Source organism: Micromys minutus, assembly GCF_963924665.1.
Source record: "Micromys minutus genome assembly, chromosome: 11".
NCBI lineage: Eukaryota > Metazoa > Chordata > Mammalia > Rodentia > Muridae > Micromys > Micromys minutus.
Genome location: NC_137980.1, coordinates 18,196,856 through 18,206,374, shown reverse-complemented (window position 1 = coordinate 18,206,374; position 9,519 = coordinate 18,196,856).

Below are 9,519 nucleotides of genomic sequence, written 5' to 3'. Positions count from 1 at the left end.
TAAGGATGCCTACCTTGTTCATGATCTTTCTGGAGACTAACTCCTGTCCTGAAGATCTCTACACTTGTGTTCCTCCTTGGTGCCTGTTGAAACAACTTTTTCTTAGCTCCCATTATCATATGGACTTTCAGGCTTGTACCACCCCAGGCATTTTGTTTGGCAGATGGAATTTGGTAGCGGGAGTCTGCATGGCAGGCTCCACTGGTTAGTTGTTTGAGTAACCATCCCCAGGCCTTTGTTTCCTGTTGTTCCCTCGGATATTGGTTAGAAAGCTTAAACATTCGATTTCTTAACATCTAGGGAGTGATAGGACTCTGTTCCAGAAGACAGAAGCAGACAATTCTAAGAATTTAGAGGAAGTTTTTTTTTTTCTTTGTTAAATGAGATAGCACAGTGCATGGGCCTCTTTGCTGTGTTCCTACACTGAAACCTCAAAAATAGCAGTTACAGTCAGCAGCCATGTTGGAGGCCAAAGCAATAGAGGTGCCATCGGACATACTGACACTGGTAACCAGGACACTTCCAGATTTCATGAGTGAAGACATGGCACTATTGGGTGATCTGTAACTTGTAGCTGAAGTGAATTATCTCAAAGCAGCAATTTCACGTGATGCAGCTCAGTCCTGCCACTAGACTGGAGAAATGCATTCCACAGTAACCTAAGTTATAAACCTCACTAGTTTTATCCTGCCTGGAATTTGTTTGTAATCATGGAGCACACTCTTCTTTCCATGGGTTGAGCTCAGTCATGAAAACAGCTATAACTTCACGGCCTCCGAGAAGGGCCGGAGAAACCAAAGAGTGTCTGTAAAAGATAATGACCGCGCCGCGTCACCGTGGCCTCAAATCCAGTACCACGGGAGAATCTCTGCCCTTGAAACCAACAAACCAAACAAAAATTCTGCTGTGATTCACTGTGTACAGAAATGATTCACCATGAGTAGGCAAACGTAGAACTGGGCTGCAGAGAACAGGATGACTTGTGTCTATAAACCACTGATTAAGAAATAAAACTGGGTCCACACCCCACAATGCACCTAAGAATGCATTCCAAAGGGAACAGAGAAATTATGATCAAGAAGGAAATCAGACAAAAGTAAAACACAGATGAAAGAGATTTCTACTGAGTGTGGAGAAAAGAGAACCATAAAAGTCAGACACAACAAGAAGAAACTCTATCCTGCAAAACAACAACAACAAACAAGCCACCCAAAAATCCCTATGGCTAAGCGGATGACTTCGCTGGTAAAGTACTTTCTGCGCAAGCATGACTAGGTTTGGATCCCTGCCACCCACATAAAACTCAGCTATGGGCTGAGTAGCATGTACCTGGAATCCCAATGCTAGGAAGACAAAGACAGCATCCGAGGCCAGTCAGTCTAGCAGAATCTGCAAGCATGGGGTTCACTGAGAGAGAGAGACCTTGTACAAAAAATTAAGAAGAGTTGAAGAACACATTTGATATCAGCCTCTGATCTTCACATATTTATGAACACAAGTGCAAGTGGGCCAACACACACACACACACACACACACACACACACACAACCAGAAACCACCATGAATTAACTCAAAAGACAGACTTGGAATGCAGCTCAGTGGTAGAATTTCTAGCAGGTCTGTGGGGCTTGGATTCCACCCCTAGCGCCACAAAGCCATCTCAAAAGCTATTCCAAATAATAGGCTAGTACTCATGACAAGAAGAAAATCTCAGACCTGTAGTGAAGAGTGAGAACTTCGATCATTTCGACTTTGCAGTGCATGTGTTAACAGCAGATGGTATCATTTCCTGTCCAGCTCTATTCACTTAAGGAATTAATAGTCACGCCTCAAAAATGGGAAGGCTGGCAGGCTTAGCTGTCTACAGATAGATTCCTCATGACACTAAGGGGATATTTTAGACCTAGCGTGAATAAGAACTTTGTCAAATCTGCACAAATCAGATTTGCATAACTCTGTTTAAAAAAAAAAACCAGGGATTTCCAGGGTATTTATAGCCCTGACATTTTCCATCTCAGGTTGTTGTTTTGTTTTCAGTCTACTGACATGCCTTTCTCCCTCTTCATTCCTTTTAGAACGTAACTCCCACAGACAATATGTTTCCTCTCCTGCAAATATGAGCTGCTAGACATTGGAAATGCAGTAGCCCAGCTGTGTGCAGGGTTCTGTGAATTCCTACCTCACCCGCTCTGGCTCCCTTGTCCTCTCTTTGAAATACTCTCTGATGGAAGCATTGCTGGGTTCACTACACTAGATGCTTTCCTGCCAAATAATGTTCATAAAAAGAGTGAAAGTTCAGTTATTTTTAGAACCATAAGCAAGTATGTGTATTGATCAATTTCCATGTGTCAGCCAGGGGGACTTCCTAGCCACCTGTTAAGGAAGCCAAGTGTGTCTAGCAAAGTCAAGATGCTTTTCTCTATTTTATTTCCATAAGAGAACACCCAGTACTGGGCAATATACAAATGCGTTTAAGAGGTAATTCTGGTAGCTGAAAATCGATATCATAACACAACTCAGAGTGACTCTTGGGACAGGGACAAAGCAGGAAGAGCACCCACCATGAGAAGTACACAGGTCAGCCTCACATTCTAACAGCCTACACCCAAAAAATCTCTTTTGAAATTATTTTGTGTGTATGGGTGTTTGCTTCCATATATGCTTGTGTACCACAGATGCCAAAGAGGGCATTGGATCACTCGGGACTAGAATTACAGATGGTTGGTGTCTTTTCGCTGCTTTGTTGTTTTTCAAGATAGGATTTCTCTGTGTAGACCAGGCTGGCCTTGAATTCAGAGATCACTTTGCCTCTGCCTCCCCAGTGCTGTTATTAAAATATTCACCACCACCACCTACCTGATGGTTGATGTCTTAATTTGGGTTTTATTGCTGTGAAGAGACACCATGACCAAGGTAGCTTTCATGAAGGAAAACATTTGATTGAGGCTGGCTTATAGTTTCAGAGGTTCAGCCCATCATCATCATTATCATCATCATCATCATCATCATCATCATCATCGTCATCATCATCATCATCATCATTGTCATCATCCTCATTGTCATCATCATCGTCATCATCGTCATCATTATCGTGATCATTATGGCAGGAAGCATAGCAGCATGCAGACAGACATAGTCCTGGAGAGGTAGCTGAGAGTCCTATGTCTTAATCTGAAAGCAGCAGAAGAGACTGTGTGCCACGCTGGGTGTGGTTTGAGCATACGAGACCACAAAGCCCACCCCCACGGTGACGCACTTCCTCCCAAGGTGATGGTGACAGCTATACTGTGTTTGGAAGTCATGGTGGACAACAGCGATGAAATCATGAACTCAGGAAGGGGGCAGAGGTGGAAGAGGACAGGCAGACCCTGTGGTGATGGGTACGGATCTGGTGTACAAGCGGAAGTGCTGGATATGGTGAATGGTTTTAAGACTGTCAGAAAAGGGCAACAGCATGTGTCAGGAAGTGTAGAGCTGCAGGTCACTTTGAGACATCCTCCCAAACTGTACAAGTCTGCCACAGAAGGAGCTATGAGTCATAGAAAGGTTACTGTCACTTAAAACAGTACTTGCTCAGGACTGTCCCACCCATAGTCTGCAAAGAGCTTGCTGACTTTGCAATGCAGCCATAGTCTCAAGTAGATGTTTGTTCCAGAGCCTTTTATCTCCTGAAGCTTCTTCCTTTCATGATTTCAGGTATAGTGCCCTGTAAATTACGATATTTCTACCACAAATAAAAAAGAAAAAAAATAGAAAAACCTCTTTTTAAAAAAATCCTCAGTTCTGTGAAAATTGTTTATCCTTGTCCAAAGGCAATACTCTTATGACCATTGAACCATTTCCTGCCTTCCTCTGTTAAATACTTGGCTTGACAGGGTTTTATTTATTTTATGTATGTGAGTACACTGTAGCTGTCTTCAGACACACCCAAAGAGGGCATTAGATCCCATTACAGATGCTTGTGAGCCACCATGTTGTCCCTGGGAATTGAACTCAGGACCTCTGGAAGAGCATCCAGTGCTCTTAACCACAGAGCCATCTCTCCAGCCCTTGACAAGGTTTTTAACTCATTCATTTTTCCACAGAAGGGAAAAGTTAGCTTTTAGGAGTGCTATGAAGCAACTGGGGATATTTTTCCAAGAACAGCATAATCATATTGAATTATGGATTCATAGCATAATCCTATTGAAGTAGCAACAGTGACTAAGTCTGCAAAGCACGACGTAGATGCAGAGGCTTGGGGAGGAGTACGATTTCTGGGGATGAGAAGACTAGACAAGGCCGACTGGACCCAAGAGCCATGGGCTTGGGAAGCATTGGAACTTGCAGCTTCAGCTCCGTCCAGCTTGGACCAATAAATGTGTAATGAGCCAGAGTCCTTCCCGGAGGAAACCTTCATGGATGTAAGGAAATTCAGAGTGTGTGCAGCTCGTGGGACAGGCTCACATTAGCTCTGAGGACCTGGTATTGGAAAAACGTAGAGGAACAAGGAAAGAATCAGTATTATTCAGAAATCAAAACCTGCAAATTGCCTAAGAAGTTGCTGCCACTCTTTCCTCTGAAAATGTGGGTGTGGGAGACGGAGGAGGCTGCTCAACTGTGGGCCCTTCTATTAGTCTCTTGGATTCTTCCTTATGTTGGACCATGTATACATTATATATTCTTAGTGTTTTGGTTTAAAATCAATTCTAGGTCTTGAGATTTTTAAGCTAACATTTATAATAGTTATTGATATTGTTTATGTCATTTTTTTCTTTCTTTTTAATGTCTCAGATTCTGATGGTACAGTTGTTTCATGTTTCTGAATCTTGGCAATCAGTGACTCTATTGGGTCCTTGGTGGGTATTGCCTGCTCCTACCGTGGAAGGTTGTGATCTGGACACATCACAGCCAGAGATAAATATTGCCCCTCCCTTCTTCTCCCCTCCCCCCAGCTTTCTGGTTACGTGTAGTTGTGGTTCAAGATCACTAAGATGTAAACTGGAAACAGAGCTGACTCTGGGGAGAGCTCCATTTTGCCGTTTGCTTTCATTTTTCTTCTTGCACCGGGATTAAAATGTACAAACGTAGGCGAGAGCTGTGGTTACTAATGATGAATTCAAAGTGACCTCTGACGGTGATGGATACTGTTTCTGATTCCATAATGACCTTCCAAGAGCTGGTCTTTTCCAATCATGGTCATTTTTACTGTCAAACATATAGCTGCTCTTGAGGCCTCTCTGGTTCTGCCTGGTCAAGGGTGCATCCAGAGGACAGGACTGAAAGCAGTGCCTGAGCTGCCCAGCTAAGAGTAGATTGTCTTTTATCCCCAAAGCAACCAGTGCTTACCTGCTTAACCTGATTTTATTTGGGGGTCTCTGCTTCTGTGTAGCCAAATTTCTTATACTTTGCCATTAATATAACTAGGGCCTTGGACTTACCTGCAAAAGTAGTTCTGTTTGAAGACATTTTCTACAGATGTGTTTCCCTAAGCAATTGCTCTCCAGTTTCTCGGTGGGATTGCTCAGCAAAACCTGAGGCAGGCCCCTTGGACCACTATAAAGCTGTCTTCTTTGACTCTTACTTGACATGATCACACCCAGTTCTTCACAAGCTTCTTCTGGATTCAGACCTCTTATTCTATCTAGAGCTTTCACAAAGCATGGCAGAGCCAGCTGGAGAGAGGCTGGGATAGAAAGAATGAGGGTATATAAAAGAAAGGGAGTTGACTCCTTGCAAAATTAGCTGGCTAGGGCTTTTATATACCTGCACTCATTCAATGGGGCCAGGACAAAGTTAGCACCAGGAGAGAAGCTATGCTCATGTTTGGGTCAAAACTAGCTTTTCCTTGTTCTGTCTTTGACTGTTATTTTATTAATTACCCTGTGAATTAGTCACCTTGGCTAAAATTCATTAAGACACCTCCGGCCTAGGGGCTGCTGAAGCAGGAGGGTCTTGAGTTAGAAACCAGCCTGGATTATTAGTGAGATCTCTTTTCAAAAGACAACTCAGAACAAAACAAGCTCAGGTAAGGATGTTCATCTCCAACCCCACGACATGCCATTTTGCAGGGCATCTAAGGAATTTCTATGGGAAAACAAATCCTACTGGCTACATGCATCCCAGAATAGCTGTGCATGCAACCCAGCATCAAATTGTAAGCTTATTTAGTGTTACAGGATCTTTTTACACTTCTTTTTTTATTGTGCAATTCTTTGTAGATGACAATTTCATGCCACACTGTCAAAACATTGAAATTACCTACTTTCAAAGAAAAAAAAAAATCAAGACTGTTTGTCTCTGCTCCATTCTAATTTCCTGCTTTGCTTTTGTAGAAGCAACATTCTACAAGGCTTAGAGGGAGGTGAGGAAGGAAGCAAAGGAAAGCAGTGACCAGTAAAACTGGACAAGGGTCACCGAGGTCTTTGTGTGTACTCTCCTGCAGAGGGTTTTGTCCCTAGATTTTTCCCCCTGAGGTAGGGACTCACGTAGCCACATGAGTGTCAAACTTGCTACATAACTTGGGATACTTTTGAACTTCTGAGCATTCTGCCATTCAACCCCAAAATTTTGGGATTACATGCATGCACCACCATACCCTGATTTTTTTTCCATTAATTTAAGGAAAGGTGCAATGGGTTGATTTCATCTGGGAAACTTTTAAAAGCCAGGGGGCCGAATGTTCAGTTTTGCCACTAAAGAACAATAGGTGAGACTTTTAGCTCACATAGAAATGATCAGAGGACCCACACAAGGACATCTGTTAATCTCCTTGTGACTTTCCCCCACCTCTTATTTATTTCCTTATTAAGTTACATTTATTTGCTTCCTATTTACTTCTTTGCGTGTGTGCAGCCCACAGCACATGTGTGGAGCCAGAGGAAATCCCGTGAGAGTCAGTTCTTCATCGCATGGATCCTGAGGCTTGGGCCCATCTGCCCAGGCTTGACAAAAGTTGTCTTTCCAGGTTGAGCTATCTCTTGGGCAGATTACCTTATAAATCTAGTCTCTCCCGGCCTCTTTCCAGCGCTGAGGATTGAACCCTGGTCCCGGGTCTTGCACATAGTAAAGAAACATTTTACCACTAAACTATACATTCCAATCCCCCTTTAAATATTAATACTTTAAGATTTATATCAACCAAGAAAACTAACCAAGTTTTCTTTACCCATTCCACTCTTACGCTCATGATTTTTTCTTAAGTTCCTAGAACAACTTTCAAGACATTTCCTCAGATGATTTCCCTGGAACCCTGTGCACAGCTCAGACAGAAACCTTATCACAGAAGCAGAAGAGGATCTAGGTTTTGAAAGTTTTCTTTTTTAAACTCTATAGTTTGAAGATCCATGAAGATCCAATCTAATAAGTTCCCGTCAACTACCTCCTGCTCTTCAGCAGGAGTGACAATCTACTATAATATCTACTCCAAATTAAGTGTGACCAGTTATTACTTGTAATATCCTGTTTGGTAAAAACGTTCAAGAGATTTGAAGTAAATAGCATCCTGCGGGACAAAGAGTGAGAGAGAACAGCTCAAGGCTGGACTCCGTAATCCTAAATGGAGCCTGAACCTACGATGGGAGAAAAGTTCAGCTCTCCAGGTCTGTGAAACTTTGGTGATGGACAATCAGAAGCTTGAACAATCAATACAAGATGTACTAGAGCAAAGTAGCTCACGTTATGTAATGCTGCATCGAACAGTGAGTCAGAGCATGTGTGCAGAAGCCAGGTTCCAGAGTTCACATTCCTGTGCTGCTATTCCTGCTGTGAGAACTCAGGCAAGATGACATACACAAGAAATATCACACACACACACACACACACACACACACACACACACACACACACACAGAGAGAGAGAGAGAGAGAGAGAGAGAGAGAGAGAGAGAGAGAGAGAATATGTATATAGGTTTCCCCTTCCTAAAGTTTTGCCACTTGAGAAGAACAGTAAAGCAGATTCTGTTTTTGTTCTCATAGGACACCCGATTAAGGCAGTTCCTGGGTACATCAAAAGCTCAGCAGTAGTAGAGGTGTGGGCACGGGGGCAGCAGGGCATGATGTATAAAAGAGAGAGAATGGAGTACGGTGCATGCCTGTAATCCCAGCATTCAGGAGTCAAGAGGATCAGCGGTTCAAGGTCATCCTTAGTGACACAGACAGTTTGAGGCCAGCCTGGGCTACGTGAGACCCTGTCTCAATAACAAGTAAATAAACACAGAAAAAAATTGATCTTATTATTGTTACTTTTGCTGTAATTCACCATCTTTACACATAACCCATGCTAAAAAAACAAACAAACAAACAAACAAACAAAAAAAAAACCCAAAAAAACTCAATCTGTAAGGCACTAATTCTCAGTGAGTCGAAATAATAGTTTTGAGAATGATACCTCGGTAGACTGATTCTTGTTTTAAGAGTGTAAAATGAGATAGAATTTCATTACTTTTTTTTTTTTTTTTTCTGTTTTGGAGCTCAAACTAAGGGCTTCAAAAATGTTGGGCAAACCTATCACTGAACTCTACCCACAGCCATGCTTGGTTTTGAACGTCCATGTTCACTGGAGTTCTCAAACAGAATTTGGGAACGAGCGTTTTCAAACCTCATTTTGCCTTTTGCTGCATTAGTTTTCAGGACATTTCCTTTCAGGAAATGCAAGCATATATATGGTTTCCCCCTGCAGCCTGGGATGGCCTCAATCTCATGGTCTAGCTCTCCTTAAATTTCCAATGCTAGAATTACAGGCACGCACCATCATACTTGCCTTTAGATCTGTATTAGTATTAATTTGTATAATCTGTAACATGAGATACTCAGCCCTTGAGACTTTTAGGTATAAAGAATATGACAGGGGTTCTGGGTTCTTAGGTTTATCTATACCTTGGACCCTGCCCTCCCCCATTCCTCCCCCCTCCTTTAAGAAGTCCTTAATAGAATATTGCCATCTTTGGCCCATTCACTTTGATCGTCCTCACTTTGGTGGGCACCATGTGTGTTGTATTTGTTGTTATACTTACAGCTCTAACCACTACACATTGCACATAATGAACTGTTTGGAGTGTTTGGTAAATGTATGGACAGAGGCTCTATTCTCCACTGGGGCAGTGGAAGGCAACTGAAGCAACTTAGATATGGAATGAAGCCTTAGATATGGAATAAAGTCTTAGTTTTCCAATTGATTCAAGTTGTTTAGCATTTTCTTTGTGTGAAATGGGAGCAATCTCTATTTTATAACAATTACGAGACTTTTTTAGTTTATCAACGTACTACTGAGCATATAGTGTTTTCTCAGTACTGTGTTTAAAGAAATCTAGGACCTTACACTTTGAGCTAAGGAAGCTAAAGAGATGGAACTCGCCCTCTTCTGGTTTCCATGGGCACTGCTCTGCATATGTGGAGCACAGCAGTATGCAGGGGAGAAACACACACACACACACACACACACACACAGAGGGAGTGGGCAATATTAAAAGAAAAGGAGTTATTACCAATTTCTCTTTTTATGACACATTTCCACATAAATCAGTAAGACAAGTCATAGAC